The sequence below is a fragment of the Dermacentor silvarum genome, chromosome 1, assembly GCF_013339745.2.
Source record: "Dermacentor silvarum isolate Dsil-2018 chromosome 1, BIME_Dsil_1.4, whole genome shotgun sequence".
Taxonomy (NCBI): domain Eukaryota; kingdom Metazoa; phylum Arthropoda; class Arachnida; order Ixodida; family Ixodidae; genus Dermacentor; species Dermacentor silvarum.
In genome coordinates, this window is record NC_051154.1 from 185,736,581 (window position 1) to 185,759,269 (window position 22,689).

Sequence of the window (22,689 nt, forward strand, 5' to 3'; positions counted from 1 at the left end):
TTGATCTAAAGCGACATTGAAGGTGCACTAACGCACGTGCACCCAAACTGCTTTGTAATGAAAAATGCTTGAATTACTTCTCTCTTCCTTCTGCCATTTCCACCACAAGCTAATTTCATTGCCCTATCAAATATTGAGCGACACTGGCATTTCGAACAGTGCGCAACTAAGTTATCGAAGTCTGTATCTAAGTATTGGCTCGTTTTTCCTACGTATGCTTTACCGCAGGGGAGTTGAGTTGCGTAAGCGACCTTGCGCACGCAATCGACATGCTTATTGCTGTGCTTGACAGCGCTCTTGTCTTCAGTCAAACACCTTTTTTGATATGCCTTGCTCTTTGAATGGGGCTAACAATATTACTCTTAACTGCATTTCTATCTCCTTTTCCTTTCACCCATGTGATATACCAAGCAGGTTCGGGATCACGTCCAATTTTCTGTATTCTTTGCACTCTGTATTGGCCGTTTTATTATTTCTACGGATTGCTAAAGGTGTTTCCTCAGATACAGATTACAATTAGCGTCACAGGGCAGCCACATTTCAGCAGTTTTCTAACGTGCATTGCTATACCGCCTGCTGCCCTGTGCCCGCATATGATTTTCCGATTGCTTGACTTCCGCATGACGCCCCCACAGAAAGGCAGCCGCAGCGGCTGGGAATCGAATCCCCGACGACTTGCGGATCCATGCGGATACATGTGTTCAAGTTTGATAGCACTAATGTAACTTCCTTTGTAATCTGCTTACACACCCTGCTTTAATAGAAATGGAGCGACCCAAAACCTGCTGCTTACAACCTATGTATCAGGTTCTTTATACTATCTATGATAATCAGACCATGAGGTCCGAGATTGGGAGCAAATGTCGCCAATACGAAAATTCCCACTCTATCTTTCTGTATATATAATAGGAGGTATAAAAATGCCTCATCGCAGCATTGATGGTAGACGCGCGGAAAGTGTGTGAGAGAGAGAGCGAGAGAGGAAAAATGTTACACTAATTGGCACCTAGTTCATGCATGTAAGAAAAAACGAGGAGGGCTATTTTTTTTTTCCTGCAGCGCAGATATCATTTTTCACGGGGAGCATTAGCGCTCTTCGACAGGCCTCTCTCGGCTAGTGGGCAAGGAGCAGCGGCAGCTTGTAAGCGTTCATCGCCGCAGTTGAGGACTATGACCCTCCACAGATGGCATACGAGGACTTCGTCAATACAATATTTCGATCCAGAGAGCTCACAGACAAACTAGACTGCTGACGACAGAGTAGCGTCGATGGCGACAACGGTCGTCGCCAGTGCAACAGAATGAACGGACGGACGGACCGGGCAAAGCCAAGTTCCCAGCACTGCTGTCGTTGCAAAAAACCATGTGTGGTATCATCATTTACATTTACAGTGAGCAGCGCTATAAACACATGGGACAAGCAAGAGACCTACGCAGACACGTGAGCGCTGGAAAACCTGCTGACCAAGTATATATATATGGAAGACGAAGCACGGTTACGGGTGAAGGACAAAAGAGAAAAGAATGGAGGACGACAAGAAGGAAGAACAAACACTGCTGTAAGCCGGAATCCTTTTTGACGATATATATCTAAACAACGCGAAACGTCTTTCATACAATGTATTAAATGGGTTATTACAAAATAAACACCGTCATAATGAAAAATGCATCGCCAACAGAAGAAGGAACTAGAATTGGAATTTTCTCTTCCGCTTTTGACTGGTCGTTCCTTTGAAGCCTTCCTGACTACATACGAATATTTTTAGCTGAGTTTCTGGCGGTTACATTGCCTCTACGAAAAGTGAACTCATCAATCTCGGAACTTGTAATAGTAACGGATTCTTAATCTTTATTTTCAGCTCTCACTCCAAATAGTGGCTCACATATTTCACGTACACTTCATTGTCACTTAACACTATATATAGTTAGACCCGCCGTAGTTGCTCAGTGGCTATGGTGTTGGGCTGCTGAGCATCAGGTCGCGGGATCGAATCCCGGCCACGGGGGCCGCATTTCGATGGGGGCGAAATGTGAAAACACCCGTGTACTTGGATTTGGGTACACGTTAAAGAACCCAAGGTGGTCCAAATTTCCGGAGCCTCTCAGTACAGCGTGCCTCATAATGAGATCATGGTTTTCCCACGTAAAACTTCATAATTTTTAACACTAGTTAGACTGGTATGGGTGCCTGGTCACAAAGGATTAGTTATGAATGAATTAGCAGACAGCTTGGTGAGAGCTGCCCTTAGTGGTCCAATTCTCCCGGTCCTTCCTGTATCAGCTTTCATAAGTGCTACTAGGTTCAAGAGACGGGTAGTCATGGAAGACTCTTGGAACCTGTCATTAACAAATATAACTGATTACCGAGACCTTTCATTTTTTTGGAACACAAACCTCTGCCGTAATTGAAAAATTGCAGTCCTGTTTACGAAATTGGCATGTCGCGAATGCCTGCCTTAAACTAACTATTATCTGCATCGATCTGGTCCGGCACCCGCCTTCTTCTGCTCATACTGGGGCGAAGACGAAACAATCTAACACTTCTTTCTGTCGTGTCGCCGTTTTTCATCATTAAGAAAACAACATACTTGAGAAGGAAAATTTCATGGCGCTCGATTCAATAGAACGACTCCCGATATTCTATCTTTGGGAGCCTCTTCTCTGGGACATTATCATAGGGATGTTGGTGCAGCTGTATTGAGTTATATAATTGCATCAGAACGATTTCCTTGCTAAATTATAAAATTTTATCTTACTTCATTCTTTTAGCTATTCAAAATTTCTTACTAGTGCTTCTTTTTAGATTCGTATAATCTTGTTATGGAATCACCCGATTCTTGCCCCCCCCCTCCCCCACGGTGGGTATGAAATCCAGGGAAAACACGGGGAAGGCGGGAGATGGAAATTCAAGACGATGAGCAAAGCGATAATGTGAAACGCAGGAGCCAACGTTTCGACAAGTGGACTTCTTTTTTTCAAGGAGCCATATTCTCCCCTCGGCACAGTATATGTAAATATACAGGATGTTCATTTTTATGTTCTACAGAATTTTTAGAAATAGCCTGTGGCAGGTCGCATAATTCTTATCATTGAGCTGGGTTATTCGATGAGGCGGAGATTAGTAGCACGAGAAATCGAAACACATATTCAAATAATCATCAAAAATTCACTAATTAATTTCCTAGTTAATTAGTTTACGACACATATTGCTATTTACGAATTGTAGCCGGTGAGCTTGTCAGGCGTATCCTCTTGGAATGAATTTCCAGAATGACACCAGTTTGGAGATATGCGCCATCAAACTCGACGTAAAAATGCAATGATGTTCCACTTTTTTACCAAAATGATGTTTTATATATTGAAGCATAAAAGTAACTGGAACGCCCATGTATTTTGTCCCACACTTTGGGAAATAATATCTCGAAACTGGTGTCATCCTGGCAATTATGTTCAAGTGGATGCGTCTTGTAAACTCACCGGCTACAATTCGTTAATTGCAATATGTGTCGTCAAGTAAATAACTAAGAAGTTCATTAGTTAATTTTTGTTAATTTGAATATGTGTTTCGATATCTCGTGATACTAATGGCCACCTCTTCGAATAACCCAGCACAACGATATGAATTATCTTACCTGCCGCAGGCGATTTTTAAAAATTCCGTAAAGCCTAATTTTGAACACCCGGTATATCACTGCTGCACCATCGCCGCTAACACAACCTCGGTCGCTGCCTCGCCCACCCACCTTACCCACTCTCCCCTTTAGAAGAACCGCATCTATATATACTGCGCCGAGGAGAGCATATGTCACCTTGAAAATGACAAGTCCACTTGTCGAAACGTTGGCTCCTGCTTTCACCTTGTTCTCGTTTTGATCACAGTGGCTATGAGCCACTCTTGGAGGCAAGCAAGCAAGAAAGACAGACCTGTGCTCCTCCTCGTTTCTTCATTACAATAGCGCAGTCAGCAAACCGCCAGGTTTAAGGCGCACCAGACATAAGCACAGGACTTCGGAAGCGTCTTCCTACTCCACCATCACGACTTCAGGGGCCACATCAAGATTCCTCGTGTGCAAGTAGTGCCCGCCGCGCTGACCATGGATTCCGAGACGGACGCTACTGCCAGGATGGTTAGGATGGATAGTTGGGCGTGTTGGTTGAGCATTATCTGAAGTGAAAGCGCGAAAACGACGACGGACGAAGAGAGAGCACACTCTCTCACAGAGGCGCCCTGTGTGTGTGTGCTCTCTCTTCGTCCGTCGTCGTTTTCGCGCCTTCACTTCAGATCATGCCAGGATGGATCGCGGACTTTGTCGATGACTCCTCTGTCGGAAACACAAGTAGACGAGTGATGCACAATAGAGCACTGCACGGGCTGATTTTTGCGGCCCGGGCCCGGCCCGGGCCCGTTTTTACATTGGGCGGCCCGCCCGAGCCTGATAAAAACTTTTATGGCGAGACCCGGGCCCGGCCCGGGCCCGGAAATAATCTACGTTACCCGCCCGGCCCGGCCCGCCGCACCTTTACCTTAAGCCCGAGCCCGGCTCGAGCCCGACTCGAACCCGGCCCGAACCCGGCCCGAGACCAAAAAATACATGTTTTTCAGAGTTGAGAAGCCCGAGAATAACTCGCAGAAAGCCCGAGCCCGGCCCGGGCCAGCGTCAAAAAACCTGCGCCCGGCTCGGGCCCGGGTCAAAAAGCACACGCCGTGCCCGAGCCCGTGAAAAAACTCCTCTACCCGGCCCGGCCCGGCCCGGCCGTGCGTGAGTATTGTGCTCTAATGCACAATACTCACACTCATCATTGCAGGAACTCACCACAGCGCCCAGGGATGTCGTGTAGGCCTCCACGGCGGCTTTTGGTTTGGGCAACGCTGGGGACATTACCCAAGCGATCGCTGAGCTGTCACAACAGCTGCAATATATGGTCAACTGTTTCACTGCAGCTGTAGGTCGCACAACTATTACAACCCCTAACGGCACAACAGTTCGCGAATTCCACGGATTTCAGGACAGCCCTATGTAGTAAACGGACCGTCGACTCCTTAGATGAGCGTAATTCTTGGCCGAGGACGTGAAGAGATTAGTCGACGAACGGAAACATTGGGATGGCGCCAAAGCCTAGCACCTGCACGAGGGTAACACCTACTACTGTTCATGGGCAGTATGCAGTACAGCTCACGTAAGTGTTTTCAGTGGCCTTCCTTTCATCGATGACGATCATTTCACACGCATGCGATCTCGACGGCGATTCCCAAAGGTAAACGTAACTACCTACATTTACGACAAACTGAGACTCCTAGGCAAATGCAACCTGACATGGCCCTTTCCGACTGCTAGGCAATACGTCATGGATGGAGTGCTGGATTATGCTGACGCTGCCATACTGGCACCCCATCCTGTAAAAGCAACATCAGATGGCTTTGCCCGTAACGCCCCACAGCTAGAGAAGAACGCAAGTCACCGTCTGACTACCGCTGTACCGGCAGCATGGCTCATCGCAAGCGCACCAACGGGTACTCACTAGCTCCTACTGTGAGAGTCACCCTCGCAGCTACATCAACTGCATGCGTTCGCCAACAACACAGAGCAGACTTGTTTCCCTTGCTAGAAGTTCACGTCCCTGAAATCGGCGACCTTTCTGCTTTATTGTGCTTTAATGGACACAGGCGCTGAAGGGTCCGCAATATTTCGGAGATATGCTCCATCCATACTTTAATCTTGGACATGGCCTGCATCGCACTCCATCGGAGAAAATACTCTATCAGTCAGCACGTTTGACTAAACGATAAGGACAGCTGCTGGCAGCCGGTTCCTCCCTGCCGTTCCGGTTTTCGAGAACATTCCTGCTGACGTCATCTTGGGGAACGACTATTTGCTTCATGATGATGTCGTGGGTCGGAGAGCAAACGGGGTAGTTGACATTAAGAGGAAAAATAGAGCTGGGCAGGCCATGTAATGCGTTGGGCAGATAACCAGTGGGCCATTAGAGTTGCAGAATGTGGGCCAAGGGAAGTAAAGCGCAGGAAATCATGTAGGGTGATGAAATTGGGAACTTTACAGGCATAAGTTGGAATCAGCTAGCGCAAAATAGGGGTAATTGGAGATCGCTGGGAGATGCCTTCGTCCTGCAGAGGATATAAAAATAGAATTATGATGATGTCGTGATGACCATTTCGAGGGGGCGTATCCAACTCGGCCGTCCCGACTTCAGCGTCGCCTCAACTACGAGCCCGGAAGGTGAACATTCCAATTGCCACCACGTTGAAGATGTCAACCACACTGCACAAGCTTGGTCACATGGCTCAACTGATGGACACAAGTCGCAAAACAGCGAATCCTGGAACTTATTCTCTAAAAAGAGCGTTTCCAAGGCCCAACGAGAAGACACTGACTTCCTGTTATTTTTTGTACACCTTGACGAAGCAGGCAAGCAATCCAAATTTGTTCAAGAATGTAAGATTCTCTACAGTCTCCACTGGAGCAAGAACAAACAAGAGGAATGTCATTATCTTGTAATCCCTCGCTTTTGAGGCTCCCGTGTTTTGAACAGCACCAACGCGACTCAAGATGGAGAACACACTGGTTGGCGAACCATGCTCCGAAAGATACAACAGCAATTTCGGTGGCATAAAATGCAAAGTAACATCCGTTACTACGTCGCCTATTGCGACGTGTGTCCGCCGTACAAACAACTCCAGGGGGACGGGCCGCGACAAAGCCAATACTGTGTACAGCATCCTATTGAGAACAACTTAAAACTGCTCTCAGGCAACCTCACTCAAGTTTCGAATGATAAGGTACGGTCTCCAAAATTAAAAAAAAGATGGCTGACTAATGGAGTAGCACACGAGGAATAAGGATTATAAACAGCGATAAGGAGCCTTTCTGAGGCACCTTATCCCTGTTTATAATCCTTATTCCTAAGGTACGGTCTCGTCACTTTGGGAAGAAAAACAGCTAAGTCGTATGCAACGAAGACATCGCCGTCACTATAGACCTCTGCGGGCACGTAACAAGGGAGCAGGGTTAGAGCGACGTGCTCAATGTCCTGACCGAACGCTTCTTGAGAAGTTCGAGGGGCCCTTCGTCGTAACCGAACGCCTCCTGGAGATCAAGTGGTGACTTGGCAGGCCTCGTACATTAAGTCTAGAGGAGACGAGAACTAATATTTTCGTCGTGTATGTGGTGCATCCTGCTGAGTGACCATGCTGCACTTTCTCCGCTGCATTCGCCGTGTGGCCGAGTCTAAGGAAGAGGAAGCGCGATTACAACTGAAGAACCAGTGAATGGAAGGCGATAAGGAGGTAGAGTAAACACTGCTCTAAGAGGAAAGTGCGCTTCGTCTAATTTCTTCATTACAATATACTACAACTTCGATTCATAAATCTTTGAGAGAGGAGACAGGAAATGTGATTTCCTTATCTACGTCAAAATATAATCAGGCTAAAAAAGATTCGACGTGTTCGATCCTTTCTCCGGCTTTATGAAATATTTGTTAAGCTCAATTTCATTGTTTATTGATGATTGTTATGCCTTCCACTGCACCTGTTAATATTGCTTTCGACTACTGTCAAGAAATAATTATTCATTTCGACTTCATCATACATGTAGGAGTGATATATACTGTTATGTTGTTTGGGGGTCGTATGGTTATTGTACGACCCGGGTTACGATGTAACGGCACGGAGCCGCAAGTGACATACCGCCATGAGTGAGGACAAGCACTGGCTAGGCTTGGCTTGCCTAGCCTTTTTATTATACCAAAACATGGGTATGGGGCGCTAGCAACTATACATAACACGCCCCTTTTTTGTTTTCAAGAAACTAATATGAGGGGCACAAACACAATAACAACGTTCATTCCCGGTACCTGGCCGGTGGCTGTATGTGTCTCCCTGCACGCGTCACATAGGTCGAACCTTGTCGGACTTCAACAGGTTGGTTGCGTGGTGTAGCATCACCAACACTTGCACTTGGCACAGGTTCATTGGTTGGTCCAGATTCATCCAAGGTGTAGTCTTCTGCTGAGTGAATGGCATCACTCATCCTTTGAACACGTGGCCTTAGGTGTACGCGGTTACGCACATATTTTGCTCCATCTGTGGTTCGCACAATGTAGCGCCTTGGTTAGGGACCAACTTGAGTGACAACTGCCTTTTGCCAGGTATTTCTGGGCCTCACCCAGACAGGCTGGTACTTTTCCGAAGTTGGAAGTGTACGAGTGCGGTTGTCTCCATGTTTGTGCTGCGCACTCTGTGTGCGTTTAAGAAGTTGCTGATGCGCAACAGTGGAGTAGTGTGGTTTCAGGCTTATTGTTAATGTTGGTATGAAAGTTCTCAATCTCCTGCCCATTAACAGCTCTGCAGGGGAGCGTGCTTCAATGGTTGGGGTGGTACGGTAATTGAGAAGAACCAAATACAGGTCCTTGCCATCGCTGCATGACTTGATCACCATCGTCTTGACCATCTGTATTGTTCTCTCCACCTGCCCGTTGGACCTGGGATAAAAGGGTGACGATGGCTCATGAACAATGTCCCATTGCATGATGCAGAAATGATTTGAATGCTTCAGAGTCAAATGGTGGTCCTTGATCTGAAATAAGGTCATTGCGGATTCCAAAGCGTGCAAAAATGTCTTTCAGGACAATAATAACCGAAGATGCTGTCGTAGTTTCCATACGCTTCACTTCAACGTATTTTGAAAAGTAGTCAACTACAAGGATATACGTGCTGCCTTGACAGTGGAAGAAATCAACGACCAATTTTTCCCATGGTCTTACTGGCAAGTCTCTGTCAAGCAAAGGTTGTTGGGGGTTTGACTTCTGGTTGGATTGGCATATGTCACAGCTTGAGACTAGGTTGACGATGTCCTTGTTGAGTGACGGCCAATAAACGCTCTGGCTTGCCAATCCTTACAAGCCTCAATGCCGCGATGAGCTTGGTGCAGTTTCTCTAGAACCTCAGCTTGGAGGCCTGCTGGAATTACAAGGCGTTGCCCACAGCATATAAAACCTTCTGTGATGTAGAGTTCACTCCTTATGTGAAAGTATGGCTTTGCCACAGGGTGGACATCACAAAGGCGATCTGGCCATCCATGTTGAATGTACACACTTAGTTGCTGTAAGGTTGGATCTCGATCTGTTGCTTCTTGAATCTGCTTTAGTTTTGTAGGTGACGCTTGAACCAGAGTTGACACCATTAGTCCTGGGTCGCTGTCTGTAGTTTCTATCTTGGATTCCGGATCTGGGCACCTTGACAGTGCATCAGCCACAGACAGTAGCTTCCCTGGTACGTACACGAGTTTAGTGCTGTAACACTGAAGCCGGAGCATAAGCATTTGAAGTCTAGGTGACATGTTGGTTAGATCCTTGGTCTGCAGTCCAGCTAGAGGTTTGTGGTCTGTTTCCACAGTCACCGATCGGCCAAAAGTGTAGTAGTGGAAGCGCTCACATGCAAGAGTTCTTTTTCGATTTGAGCATAACGCTGCTGGGGCGCTGTGAGAGCTGCAGAAGCATATGCAATTCGTCTGCCTTCCTGTAACAGAACCGATCCCATGCCATACGAGCTGGCATCTGTTGAAATAGTGATGGGCTTAGACTGGTCGAAATAACTCAATACTGGTGCTGTTGAGAGCTTCTGTTTGATGAGGTTAAAGGTCTCAGTATGGCAACTTGTCCAGTGCCACGCTACATCCTCCTTGAGTAGCTCACGCAATGGGCTGGTCGTTGCTGAAAAGTTGGGGATGAACTTTGTCAGATAGGTCACCATTCCTAAAAACCTTTGTAGCTGTGACTTGTCGGTTGGCACAGCCATGGCTTCAATGGACTTGACTTTTTCGGGGTCTGGAGCTAGCCCCTCGGAGGAAAGCCGATGTCCCAGATATGTGATGGCTGAAAGTCCCAACTTTAATTTTGCTTTGTTCAACTTCAAGTTTCTTGCAATAGTCAGCACCGTTCGAAGATGTGCCATGTGTTCTACGGACGTCCTTGAGGCGACCAGTATGTCGTCGAAGTATGGCTTCACTATGACTTGGCCTTGAAACACTTCATAAATGGCCTGTTGGAACAGCTCGGGAGCTGTGGCAAGCCCAAAGGGTACTGTGAGAAAGCGGTATCTGCCCCAGGGTGTTGTGAAAGTACAAAGCCTTGAACTTGCCTCATCTAGGGTCAGTTGCCAGAATGCGCTCTTGGCATTAAGAATGGAGAACACTGTTGAGCCACTTAGGCTCGCAAAGAGCTCCTCAGGACATGGTATGGGATAGTGGTGTCTCTTGAGGGCTGCATTTAGGTTGCGTGGATCCAGGCACAAACGAACAGTCACGTCTTTCTTTGTTATCACCACAATTGGATGAACCTACTCACTATGTTCCGTCACTGGCACTATCACGCCATTCTCCTCCATTCGTTTGAGCTCCATTTTCACCTTGTCCTCGAGCACGCCTGGTATTCTGTGAGGAGCACAAATTGTTGGAACGGCACTTTCACGCAGGTGAATGCTGTACAGTCCTGGAAGTTGACCGATGTCTTCAAAGATGTCAGGAAATTCATCCAGGGCTTGCTGGTACTGATCTTCGGGCAGTGTGTTGGCTGAGTTTGTTACTGCATGAAGAGCCTTCACACGGGAGAGCAATCCCAAAGTTGTACATGCAGTGGCTCCCAGTATTGGTTTTAGTGGCTCCTTCACCAACAGAAATCTGAGTTGGCACACCCTGCTGTTTACTGCACAAGTGAGTTCACATTCTCTGTCTATCGGAAGCTGTTGCACACTGTAGGTAGTGACTTTTGCTGTCGTTGGCATTGTTGCTGGTCTGCACGGCCACTGTGTGAGCATCTGTACAGGAATTAAGTTGACATCTGACCCGGTGTCTAGCTTGAATGTCACTTCATGCCCATTCACACTGACAGTCTCGCTCCAGTCAGCTGTGTCGACAGTGACACTGCACGCAGTCAAACAGCCCAAGTATAATTCCTCCTGTGAGTCTTGCTGTAGATGCTCGTTTAGCAATCCAACTTGCGGTCTGTACTCTGCTGGATGCCGACGTGGCTGTTTGCACAGATGCGCGAAATGGCCAAGTTTTCCGCAGTTGTGACAACTTTTGCCATAAGCTGGGCACTGTCGAGGGATATGCGAGGTTCCGCATCGAGAACACTTACGATTACAATTTTCAAACGAGCGATGAGGCTGCTGAGGCCTGTAGGCACTTATCGGGCGATTCGATCGCTTCGTCGGTTTTTTATGCTCGTGAACGGATTAACCTCTGGCTGTTGGTCGCTTGTTGCGATTTCTTGTACATGCCTCTTCGAAATTTCAGTTGCCTTGCATGCAGACACAATTTTTTTCAAGCGTACGTTGCGCTCTCGTAAGAGACGTTCACGGAGAGCTCCGTCACGAATGCCAACCTCTATGCGTTCACCAATGAGTCTGTCGCACTTGTCGCCAAAGTCACATTTCTGCGCCTGTCGTCGAAGATCAGTTATAATATCGTCAATTGACTGACCTGGCTTTTGCACTATAGAGTTGAACAGTGCCGCTGCCTGTATGACGTTCTTGTACGGGCAATACAGCTCGTCAAACTTGTCAAGAACGTACTTCACTGGGTCTGCGTCGTCGCTGTCGGCGGCAGGATCCGCAGGAAAAGCCTGTGCGATGCGACGAGCATACCGTCCCAGTACATGAAGCAACAATGCCTTCCGTGCTGACTTAGGCTTAGTGTCGTATTCGCAAGCCAGTTCATATATCGTGTATGCTTCCCGCCATTCTTCCCATGCGGACGGTGGGTCGTCACCCGGTTCGAAGTGCAGTGGTGGCTGGATAAACGCGCTGGCCATGCTTGCTGGTTGCGGGCGAAGAGTCAGTCAATCTTCTGACACCATGTTATGTTGTTTGGGGGTCGTACGGTTATTGTACGACCCGGGTTACGATGCGATGGCACGGAGCCGCAAGTCACATACCGCCATGAGTGAGGACAAGCACTAGCTAGGCTTGGCTTGCCTAGCCTTTTTATTACACCGAAACATGGGTAGGGGGCGCTAGCAACTATACATAACATATACGACAAAAAATTCAACTGCCGCTATCATAGTGGACACGTTCAGTGTAAGATAGCAGGCGCTGTAGGCGCGCTTCATATCCTCGGTCACCGTGGCGCTGTACTAAGTACGGTATACTCTGCTTACGATTTCTCGAATGTACGTTTGATACGTATTGAAATATCGGTGTGCTTTGTTTTGTGATGGCCCTGTCTACAAAATTAACATCTTGTTCTTCAGGATCGTGAAGCTCTATGTATTAGCCTCCGTGAAGCAATATTTTCTCCAAGCGACATTTTATATCAAGTAGCTCACAGCCTTGTAGAATCGGCATCCTCACACAAAGATAGCTAAAGCATTATTTATAGTATTTGAGATGATCGCAGCACGTATGTACCACTCAAACCACAGCGCTTTTCTTTGTACCGGGGCCATCATTATATATGTTCATTTTTTAAGCATTAACATAATTAAAACAAAGTTCCTGAGGCAGGTAGCATAATTCCACTCTTTCCCTTACTAAGAGGCGGATGTTATTTGCATGAGTAATCAAAATGCATAAACAACTAATGGCCTGAACTACGCTAATAAACTGTTTAACTGATTAATTTAGGGCACATATTGCAATTTCTGAATTGTAGATAAGAAATATCCACTTGTTCGTAAGAAATATCCACTTGCAACAAATTATGAGGATGGCAGCAGTTTCGAGATACGCGTTCCCAAAATGTGCAACGAATTACATTTGTGAACTTTTCCAAGTTATTTTGAACATCAGTGTTAAAAAGCCTTTTGTTTGAAAAGGAAGTGGAAAAACCTTGCATTTGTACGGGAAGTTTGAGGCGCTAAAATTACAACCGGTGCTTATTTCGAAATTCGTTCCAAGTGGATGTGCCTTAAGAACTCGCTGGCTACAATTCGTAAATTTTAATATGTGCTCTAAAATATTTAGTTTTAAATTTATTAGTGAAACTTTGTTATTCAGTAAATTATGAAAATTGATTTACTGTGCATGTGAGGTCCACCTCTTCGAGCAATGCAGCTCAATAAGTAGATTTCTGCTGTACACTCGATAAAAAAAGAAAGAAAACCTAGTTTAAGCTTGATGTTCTGTTTTATACATGTGCGTCGGATTCTTCAGGTACTGCTATGAGCAATATAGGTACGTATACGTGAGGTCGATTGCAGTAGAAGGTTCACTAGGAGTGGTGCTTAGAACGTTCCGCGTGAATACGCAAGAGCACTGGTGCGATTCCCCACATTACTGCGCAATACTTTAAGGGTATATGACGATTATTAGATATTATTGTGAACGGATGGAGACACTCAGCCCCTAACTGCTCTTCGTAGTAAATTGACCAGTGCTGTGTTGCTGATGGGACGACTTTCACGAAGACGGCAAGAGGAATCAGGACGGTCCGTCCTGGTTAACATTGCAATATCTGTTACACGAGTACACCTACTCAAAAATTATGTAATAGATTGATGTAAAATCGAGCATTGGCTGCTTATGAACAAGCAGCTTATGATAAACGACGTCAAAAGCCTTGCTAAGGTTGAAATATAAACTTCATCATCTATAGTTGTCGCTTGCCATGTATAGTGCCTCTGAGTGTTGGAGGCGGAACTTTTCTGTAGTGGAGCCTCCGTGATAAGAACAGTGTTTCTGGGGAATAGACACCTTTTTTTCTTTTTTGTTGTTCTTGAGAATGAAATAAGTGAATGCACTACGGATTCCATGTCCATGTGCTGCACAAGAATGACCTACAGGCTTGTACTTAATTGCATGCAGATGAATAAAACAACGATAAATACTGTGCCATCATTCATCAGTGCTCTGCCCCGTTCGATCTTGTTCTGTAGCTTCTACGGGCGAAAGTAACTTGCAGCGGAAACCTCGAAAAACAGAACATGGCTTGCGGGCGTTCTATATGCGCGCAATAGCAAATTTGCGCGTGCTTGGTCGCAGAGGACAAAGGATCCGCTTGCTTGCAGCCTCCATGCGCCCTGAAATATGACACCTAGGGCTGCTTTCGCCAAACATTTTACGTGCGATTGAAAGAAGGACGTCTGGCCCCAAGATAAACAACAACAGATCTCTCCTGAACATTGTTGGAAGCACCCGAGGCAACAACGCTGCCTACAAATGTTTGCGAATGTTTTGAGCGCAGCGCGTTTTAAAATATATCTTGCGGGTGAAAGAAGTTTGTTCAACCGACTCACCTGTTGAACTCTATACAATAACACCTTCCGAGAAGTCTTTATTTTGCGAGACAAATCTTCTTTCTGGGGTTTTACATGCCAAAACCAGTTCTGATTATGAGACACGCTGTAGTGGAGGACTCCGGATTAATTTTGACAACCTGGGGTTCTTGAACATGCACTGCAACGCAATCATATGGGCGTTTTTGCATTTCGCCTCCATCGAAATGCGACCGCCGGGGCCGGGATTCGATCCCGCAATCTCGTGCTCAGCAGCGCAACGCCTTATCTGACTCAGCCACCCCGGCGGGTTATTTTGCGAGACAAAACAAAGCAGGAAAGAAAAGGCAGTAAAATAAGCCATTTTCGCACAGCGCACAAACTAACAAAGACAACAGGAACAAGCGCTGGTCTAACAAATGAATTTTTATTTCGGAACAGGCTTCCAAATAAAGTATAAGTCGTTAGACCGTAATTTCAGTTCTTAAATAAGACCAGTGCTTGTCCCGTGATGTTTCTGTTGTCTTTTTAGTTCGTGCGCTGTGCAAAAATGTATATTTTCAAACTCACCCCCTTTTCTATTCTTCTACAGAAAAATAAAACTACAAGAACCGGCCATATAACCTATAACATATTACTTTGTATTCGCCACCAATCTTATATGCATCCTCGGTTTGCAGTAATCGAATGGTGCCAGAAGCCTTTGCTTGCTGTCATTTCACCTCTTGTGTGTTACATCAGTCATGCATAGCGATATCGCCCCCACAAGCTGGCTTATACACGTGCGCTCGCCTCCGGGCATGCGCCAGTATACGGAAACGCGACGTCAGCAGGAAGCCGCCTTCGCTTACTTTCATTCCATCTGTCGCCCACGCGCTCGCGAACATTTCGGTGTTGAGCACGGGGAGTATAGGCAGCAGACACTCCATAGCCGGTCGTTGAGTTTCCTCGAAGAGAAAACAAAGCTGCTCAACCTTCTCTTTAGCTTGTTCTAGGCACACGCATTATTGTTTACATTGTTTGTTTGTTTGCTTGCTTGCTTGCTTGCTTGATTGCTTGTTTGTTTTTAGAGTGATAGCTTTTTTATGTTCATGCGCGGTATGCATGGCCGAGTTCATGTGTGGGCCGAATTGGAAGCCCCAATACTGAATTTTGACATATATGAGCGCGTGCGCGCGGTTTATGGTTACTTAGTCTTCACGAGCCGTATATCATGCAATCTACATTACATGAGACTCATAATGTCCTTTGTACTTTATTATTTTACTCTTTATGTTTACTATTACGACTGGCGGACATCCTGGAATCGCGAAAAGCTTTTTTTACCACCCGCGCGATGTGTTTCACACCTGGAATAACCTGGCTTCATGGTAGGTTGTTATGCATTGTTGTATCGTGCCCGGCTCGCCGAGGACCATGCGCTATGTGTTGAGGCTTCGGATAAGAGAGGGGCAGTTACTTCGGTGTTTTCATCTCAGTTCTGCACAAAGTGTTCATGCCACCCGATGAGGCCGACAGTAAAGCGTAGGTACGCAGGTAAAAATGCGCACAAAGGTATATCAGTCGCAGCTATTGCTGTGTGTGTTCCTTCGCATTGCAAATGTTTTCTGTTGTATTTTGACTCTCGCCAAATATAAAGGGTTCTACTCGTGAATATATTCAACAAACTGTATTTCGCTCTTTCGCTTTCATCCCATCAGATGGACTGAATCCGGTAAAAAGGAAGAAAAAAGGACCTGAGCCAGTAGGAATACGCTAGCCCAGAGGAACTTAAACTAGCATAGCTTTAACCTGGACTATGCTAGTCCACGTGCAAATACAGGTGCAAAAGGTAAGTGAGAGCAGGCAGTCGGTTACTAAAAAATCAGTGGCGCATCCATAATTTGGAGATGATTGCCGGCTTTAATGCGGTTAGCAATCTATCTTATGAGGAGTGTGCATTTTGTGATATGTTTTATATGATGATTATTATGAAAAGCGGCACATACCCGGTAGTGACCCAATTTGGCGTGAAAGGTTATACGTGGACATACATACATATATACATACATACATACATACATACATACATACATACATACATACATACATACATACATACATACATACACACACACATATATTCATACATACGTACATACATACCTACATACATTACGGAAAAAAGTTGTCGCAGTTTCACCTGAAAGGCGAAGCATCAATTGCGATAGCAAACTTGTAGAGAGCTATACGGAGTAATGATATTAGCTTTATCAGCTGTATAAACTTGGACATGCCGCAGCACCGGCAACACGCAGAACTGTTGTCGACGCCGTCGGCGTTTTGCCCGCGTTCGCTCAAAATGCGTGTGGCGTTGGTGACTGTTGCCGGAGCCTCTGATATAAATAGGCACTTGGTGCCGCAGCTAAAGGTCGCCTCCCTTCCCTCCCCCTCCCCCCCCTCCCCCACGGCCTCTCGCGCGTCGGAAGAAGGCGCGTTGCTCTACATATATGGTGATTGTAAAGGAGGAAAGAGACGCCTACTTCTGCAGCCCTTAAGCGAGCACGGCGCAGAACGCGCGTTTGTTCTCCGCCGTGCGTTCACTCCCCGTGAAAGCGCGCGCCCCTCGCGCCCTTTCACTCGCACATACAGCGTTCGGCGCGCGGCGACGATTTCATCTCCATTGACGTCATACGGAACCTCACGGTGACGGCGACGGCGACGGCAGAAATCTGCTTTTGAGTGTCCATATAATTGCTATCGCAATAAAAGTTAACCGATTACAATTACTTCCCTCAAAATTGTAATTGATTACTTTTACCACTTACTGCCCCACGAAAGTAATTGAGGAATTACTCAAAACCAATCTATTACTTCTACGTTACTTTCCTAAGCACATTCAATAACAAATAACATTGTACAGATACCGTAAAGAGAAAGAGCTGGCCTGGCACATTCAGTGAGTTTCTGCATCCCTTCACAATTGCTTATCTTTACTAAGAATTGCCTTTCAAAAATTCAGTCGGTCATCTTCTCTCGTTTTTGTCGCGAAGACATCAGCAGTGGCAATGAAAGTCGCTCGATGCGCGTGCCTGGGACTAGGACGGTGTTGTAACGTACGGACACCTCGGGAACAAATTGCCGCTATTCAGCACCTGGATCCTCTGTGAAGCGCAGTGCTTCATTCTTCCTGGAACTTGAAGAAGACACTCTCGGTTAGGCCAATGAAAACCTGTAAAAATCATCTGTAGCTAATATCCTGGCATTAACGTCCTAAGTGGCCGGCGCTATCGAGACATACCGGCACCGGGTCAATTCGTCAGCCAACATCTGGTGGAGCGCTAACACGAGGAAACAAATACTGAGCCACCAGTTTTGCCTTTAGTTCCGGCCAAATTTTGATTGCCGAAATTGGGTCACGGGTTGCAGCTTCTCTCGCCAATAAAGTAACAAATTAAACGTAATTGATTACAGAAAAAAATAATTGAATTACAGTGACCGTTACCGAGTAAAAAATATGTAATCGTTATATTTCTAAATTACCAAAAATGTAATAGATTACAAGTAATTATTTACATGTAATTCGTTACGTAGAAGTCTGACACACACACACACACACACCGTAAACTGGGTGAAGTACCCAAAGGAATGCTAATCGCATTAAATGTTAAAATTAAAATCTAGGGTTAAATTTACGTGCCATAACCACGATCTGACTATGAGGCACTCAGAAGTGGTGGACTCCTGAATAATGTTTGCCACTTGGGGTTCTTTAACGTGCAGTAGAATCTAAGTATGCGAGCTCTTTTTGCATTTAACCCCGGTCGAAATGCAGATCAAACCCGCCATCGTAAACTGTGGCATTGACTAGAAAAGGTATGTCGGTAGAGTTTGCTTAAGGGAATTAAATGCGTAAATATGATGAATTTGGTTCGGAAGCGCAGGAATCGGAACTCAGAAGTGGACACGAAAACTCCAAATGGGGAAATAAGAAATTAAAGAGACCTCATACTTTGGGCTCGTCGTTTTTGTCGGCTCGTTGCCAACGTTAAGTGTGCACAAGGTTTTTCCTTCATTGCGGTTGCTTTAGCTGCTTTGTGCAGATAGCCCGGGCTGTCTGGCAGAAGTGAAAGAAAATGTGTCTCTACCGCGAAAAGACCCACAGGGTTCGGCGGGATTGGCTTGGCTCTTTCCCCAGGGCAGTTCACTCCTAAAGAAAGCCGATCGAGTGTCGGACCGGAGGACGCTTACGATCATTTCGATAACCGGTGGGGAACCGGGGGCAGCGTGATTTTGAACCCACGTCCTCCAGCAGCCGGACACTCAACCATGAGGCCACCGCGGCGGACACCATGTGTTTGTTTACACCAACGATTTCCTTTATAAGCTGGCACGAGCCCGAAGTGAACCGCACGAGTTGACGTGACCAAATGTGCGCATTCACTTATAGCGGACAATGTGCGCCCCGACAGCCAAGTCAAATGAAATTCCAAGAGAATTTTCTTGAACGAGTGCAGCGCTAGGATGATGCTGAACATTCTGGGACTTAATTTCTGCTTGTTTTCTCTATCCACTTAGTCGATGATCCCGCTCGGCTGCTAGTTGCTGCTGTGGGTATTTCCACTTTACTTTCACTCTCCGAGTTTCTCGCGCTTTGTGGAATGCAAGGGCTTTCAAGTACGGGCCTGGTGATTGCGCCTTTTAGTTTACGTACTCCTTGCGAATTGTAGTAAGCTGCTCGCAATTATTACGTTAATATAATCTAATATTACTGGAGGTTCTTTTCTGTTTAAACTTTTTTTTTCTTTAACCTCTGCCTTCTCGTATATAAACTTGACCTTAGTATAAATCCTGTCAGGTGAGGCTTCATTTTAGCGCCCAGAGCTTCCTTCATGAGGATTTATGTATCCTATACACGTTTGACGATTGTACGTATTGTTGTTTTGTTTTGTGGTACAGGCGTATATATTTTACAAATGAAAAAGGAAAAAAATGTACACACAGTACGACCCTATATATCAAAGAATTATCGGTTTAGCAGTCGGAGTATTTCCGACGATTAAGCACGTGCGTCAAGAGCAAGACGCACAAGGAACCCGTGTCAAGCTGTGTAAGAACTGGAGAAACCTGTATTTTGACTTGTCGCTCCATTACGGCCTATACACTGGATCTCTAATGACTGGAGTCATTCGTTCACATTTGAGCTGATCGGACACAGCGCACGCGCTGCATGCGGCTAATTCTCAGTGATGTGGAGATACAAGTACAGACGGCGGCCCCGACTGTCGGAAAGTTTACACGACGACTGGCTTCTGCAACTATCTACGACACGCACGACACTCGAATCGCAAGTGCTTTACGTAATCGACCGCAAAGCCCGGGCCACCCGCAGGTTGCTACAGGTTGCTTGGAGAGGAGCGTCGCTTACAACTTTTCCTCCCATCTTGTACAAGATGTAGCGGCGGAGCATGTCTGCAATACAACAAACACTACGCGCACATCCACGAGTGACGTGATAGAGGTCGACGGCTCGGGAGCGGCGGCTTCGATACACATGCCGCGAAAGTCTCAAACGGAAGGAACAGAACATGCAATATCCCGGCTGGGTATATCGGCGGGACGCAATCGCTGCTGCGTTAATGGCTTGCCTCGAGGCTAAAGATATCGAAGGAAATGAAAAAAGGGCTCCTGAAATGAAGTGGCCAGAACGGAATGCCTTTGCGGTTATCGCTGTCACCGGCCCGTGTGCCGCAGAGTAGCGCAATAAGGCGATGGACCCAGGAACGTAAATAAGCGAGAGGAAGAAACTTTTTCTCGTCTGTCATAAAGGAAACCGAGCTGAAACAGCGCTAATGAAAACTTCATGACAGGCAGTTCGCAGATATCATACGTAGAGGAAACGGCTACCGTATTTTGTGATGGCGCGCGCCAAGCGCGTGCCTTGGGCTGCTGATAGCTGAGCTTTGAAAAGACCGCGGACACCCAGCACTCAGAGTTGCAAGGCCGCGACTGCAGCTGTGAAAAGCTTTAGAGCAGTCGTGTTGGAGTTGAGCCTGCTCGCGAGCTACATTCACACGAAACAGATAACAACCCGGTCACAAAACTGCTACGGTAAAGAGTCGTACGCATTTATGAGTATACGAAAAACTGTATAGTTGTAAATGTGTGACTAAACACGCAGCCTGACAAACAAGATTTTGCCAGGCTTCGAAAGAGTCGCTCATACTGGCCATATGAGAATCAGAAGTTGTCCGTAAGTTATAAAGTGAAACAAAGTGAAATAATAAAGAATAATAAATAACTGACAACATTTACCATCTCAAACTCCTTGATTAAGCAATGCCTCTATGACTGCTGGTATCTCTACTGAATCAAATGCATTTTCATAATCTATGAAAGCCATATAGAGAGGTTGATTGTATTCCGCAGATTTCTCGATTATCTGATTGGTGACATGGATATGATCCATCGTAAAATATCCCTTCCTCAAGCCAGCCTGTTGTTCTCTTGGTTGACTGAAGTCGAGTGTTGCCCTTATTCTATTGGAAATTATTTTGGTGAATATTTTATACAATACTGCAAGCAAGCTAATGGTTCTATAATTCTCAGTTTTTTAACGTCTCAATTCTTATATATTAGTATAATGTTGGTGTTCTTCCAGCTTTCTGGTAAACTTGAAGTCGTGAGGCATTGCGTATAAAGGGCCGCAATCTTTTCAAGCATGATATCTCCTCCATCTTTGATTAAATCAACTGTTATTCCATCTTAATTCTCCAGCAACTTTTCCCCTGGTCATGTCTTGCAAGGACTTTCTAACTTCATCGCTAGTTATAGAAGGGGCTTCTGTATCCTGTTCATCACTACTTGGAATGAAAGTAGCTTGGCTGCTCTGGGTACTGTATAGGTCAGTATAGAATTCTTCCACTGCTTTTACTATGTCATCGAAATTGCTGATGATATTACCCTGCTTATCTTTCAGTGCATACATTTTGCCTTGTCCTATGCCTAGTTATCTTCTCACTGATTTCATGCTGCGTCCATATTGTACGGCTTCCTCAATTTTTTCTCACGTTATAATTTCGAATATCCCTTACTTTATTCTTGTTGATCAGTTTTCACAGTTCAGCGAATTCTATCTGATCTCTCGAGTTCGCCACTATCATGTTTTGTCGTTGCCTTATTAGGTACTTTGTTATCTCGGAGAGCTTACCTACTGGTTCCCTTGGTTCCTTATCTCTCACTTCAATTGCTGCTTCTGAGATCACCCTAGTTACGGTTGCATTTATTACCTCTATGTTGTCTTCATCGTCCTGTTCTAAAGCTGAATATTTGTTTGCGAGCACCAGCCTGAATTGGTCAGCATTTACCCTTACTGCGTCTAGATCGGCCTGATTCTTCTTGACTAATTTTACTCTTTCTGTCTTCAAACTGAGAGAAATCGTAGACCTCACTAACCTATGGTCATTGCCCTTTACCCTACCTAACACTTCTACATCCTGAACTATGCTGGGATCGGCAGAGAGTATGAAATCTATTTCATTTCTTGTTTCTCCATTAGGGCTTTTCCAGGTACACTTCCTGTTGTTGCGCTTCCTGAAGAAGGTACTCATTATTCGGAGCCTATTCCTTTTCGCGAATTCCACCAACATCTCTCTGCTAGCGTTCCTAGAATCGATGCCTTGTTGCCAAATGCTTGCTCACCAGCCTGCTTTTCCCCCACTTTTGCATTGAAGTCGCCCATGACTACAGTATACTGAGTTTACATCTTTCTCATTACTAATTCAACATCTTCATAAAACTGTTCTATTTCTTCATCATCGTGACTGGAGGTTGGGGCGTAGGCTTGTACTGCCTTCATTCTATACCTCCTATTGAACTTTATGATGACGACTGCTACCCTCTCATTAATGCTGTACAATTCATCAATGTTGCCCGCTATGTCCTTATCGACTAAAAATCCTATCCCAAGTTCTCTCTTATCTGCAAGACCTCTGTAGCAGAGGACGTGGCTATTAGTTAGCACTGTATTAGCCTCACCATTTCTTCTAACCTCACTAAGGCCAATAATATCCCAGGCAATGCCTGATAATTCCTCAAATACCCCTGCTAAGCTAGCCTCGCTCGAGAGGGTTCACGTGTTGAACGTTGCCAGGTTCAGTTTAGTGGCAGCCTGTCCCGGATCAAGAGATTTTAGCACCCTCTGCCGCGTCGCAGGTCTGACTGCCACCTTGGTCAGGTGCTCTGCAGCCGCTGGGGACTGAAGGCCATGGGTTATTTGAAAGAGTCATAAGGGAGGTAGTGGCCGAATACTGCACCAGGGAGGCCAATTCCTTCTCTGGTGAAGGAGTACCTTTGATGAAGCTTAATGGGCCTTCCTAATTTGATTGCACCTGGACTAGTATAGCCCGACTAGCTCTCGGTAATTCTTTCTTTTTTTTTTCTTGCCGGTGTCAGGCGATTATTTCGTTAAACGATCCTTTC